The following is a 2364-nucleotide window of genomic DNA, read 5'->3' as shown; positions in this document are numbered from 1 at the left end:
CAGCTCCTGAGCTGTTCCTGACATGCACTGGCAGCTGTCTGCCTGCTACTCTTTTAAAGGGTCTTTGTGAATCAGGATAAAAATGTGACCTTACGCAGGCGGCATTGTGAGCGCAGCTTGGCTCAGGTTCAGCTCTTCCTCTGGCTCCCAGCTACTCTATTTTTATTGAAGGAATTTTGAGGCTATCAGAAAGGAAGTCAAATTGTTTTAGGAAAACAATAGAAAAGCAACTTGAAGTTTATTAGCTTCCTGCCCAGGGTCTGGGACCAACTTGTCAAACTTATTAGAGCGATGGTGGGACTATTTATTTAAAAGGGCTAGCGACAAGACTCACAATTTCATTCCTGTTTAGGCCTTGGTGGAAACAAAGGAAGGCCATAAAATAATATCTGAAGGGAGCAGATGGCTAACTGGTAAATGGTGCGAATAAGGTTGGCCTGTGAGACACTGGTGGTGGTCACCAGTGCAGTGGCTTTTGTGGGATTTTGTTATCGACCGAATGCCCAGGCTTGCATTCATAGGCCAGTCCCATCACCCCAAATTCCTTACTGTGGCTCGAATTTTCAGATGGAAGCCTCACACCTAAGAAAACAAATTTGGCAGGAAAAGGTCTGCGTTTTAGAGCTACTGAAAGGAGCAAGACAATGCAGCAGGTCTGCAGAAGAGACAGGAATAGAGCCCAGGTGTCCCTGATCCCATTGGACTGCTGGAGCCCCCCGACTGCAAAAAATATTTATATCCTTCAGAAGCAGCTGCAGTCTGCTTCCCCATCCAGCTACCCCAAAGTAGCAGCACCATTAGGTCATTGCATACATGCTGGCATGTGGCTGGTGAGAAGAATAGACAGCCAAACCATCAGACTCACGAGCAGAAAGTGTCTGTGCTGCCCAAGCCCTTCTAAGGAGTTTCATCGTTTGCAAGGAAACAAGAAGAGAATAAAACAGGTAACCAAGAAGCACTTAACAAACTCTGCTTAATGCAAAGCCATATCCCTTTTTCAGAGGGCTCTCTTCTGAGTGTTTAACCTGCTTCCAGGGAGGACTGGGGAGGAACTCACCTCTCCTTTCAGCGGTGCAGTTGTAGTCTCTAGGAAGTCAGGTGCTGAGAGGTACTGAGCCCGCAGAGCTGTGCACACAGGCTTTGAAAGCTCAGTAACTGCTTTTCAGATGAAAGGAAGAAGAGCCCACCTCAAAAATTCTCTTCCTTCTTCTCCTCATTAGCTTAACTAAAAGTGGGAATGCAAAGCTCCTGTTTTTTCTGAGGCCTAGATCAATAATACATCTTCTATTGGCAAGTGACAGAAGATCTTGTTTTATGTGTTCCTTTTAATTTGCCTGGGTTAGGTGTTTATAAAAGAGTCAAAGTGAGTGCATGGTCTCTGCAAGGGCCTAAGAAACTGGGTCTTAAACTTGGTAATTTTAATGTTAATGCAACAGTTTTCCACTCATTTAAGTAATTCTTGCGGCTTTCAGAAGGTTTTTGTAATTTCTGTCCCTCTGAGATACTGCCTTGGTAAACAAGTCAGCCAAAGAAGTGCACTGAGCAGTGCAGCATCCCTAGTTCATCACAGTCAGTAGGTGTTTACTTAATTTTAAGTACATTCTTGAGCTGCGCTGATTTCAGTGGGATTTAATAGCCTGCAAGTTAAGCACCCTACATTGCCAGGCAGCTTTGCTGAGGGGATTCCAAGGCAGACAACAGCCAATCAATATATTCTCAATGGCCTCTGCTGCAAGGGGTGCCACGTGCAAATCACATGATGGTGATTTCTGGCAACAGAAAATAATTTATTCGCACTGACTTGGCATCTGCGTCATCTGGACTGGTATCACTTAATTCGTGCTTTGATCTAGCAAGTAAGTGTTTTGACCCCCAATGTGTGCTGTGAGAATCTCTCTGTCAGTCACTCAGGACCTCTGGACTCTCGGTAGCCCCTGAGGCTGAGATCCTGCAAAGGCTTGGTCATGTGAGTGACTCGATATAGTTACGGCTCAGGGCCATTCCTGTGGGTACAGTCCTTCTGTCTGCAGATGTCATAGACTGGGAAATGTTGTAGATTGCTGAAACTCCTGTTTTTTTGGTTTTGTTTTTTTTCTACCAGGAGCCAATATGGTTTCTCAGAAACTTCTGGAATGATAGAGTGTACTAGCCCACTGGACACGTGGATGCTGGGGGTTTTCTCACCCCCAGAAGGCTGTGACATGTAACCATGTGGTGCCAATGTTCCTGGGATGTGGGGTTTAAGAAGTTGTGCTGCTGCGAGAGCTCCCAGCTTTAGGATAAGGCTGCTTAAGCAATATTGCCAGTGTGGAAAGAATCACAGGCACATGTCTCTTCACAAAGCAAGCTGAGGAGTAGAAGGAC

General features: G+C 45.6%; 1 protein-coding gene across 3 annotated transcripts in view; it reads left to right on the top strand.

Annotated features, from left to right (window-relative positions):
* The first annotated feature begins 493 nt into the window (after positions 1–493).
* GJA8 (gap junction protein alpha 8) overlaps positions 494–2364 on the top strand; it is a 35600-nt gene continuing 33729 nt past the window's right edge. For all 3 annotated transcript variants that reach the window (XM_039383361.1, XM_039383359.1, XM_039383360.1), the window contains exon 1: positions 494–944. The gene's annotated coding sequence lies outside the window, so the exon portion shown is untranslated. The remainder of the gene's footprint in view (positions 945–2364) is intronic.

This window comes from Pipra filicauda, unplaced genomic scaffold, assembly GCF_003945595.2.
Source record: "Pipra filicauda isolate LSUMZ 115617 unplaced genomic scaffold, ASM394559v2 scaffold306_size1276767_pilon, whole genome shotgun sequence".
Classification (NCBI taxonomy): domain Eukaryota; kingdom Metazoa; phylum Chordata; class Aves; order Passeriformes; family Pipridae; genus Pipra; species Pipra filicauda.
This window is presented reverse-complemented; position numbering and strand designations above follow the sequence as displayed.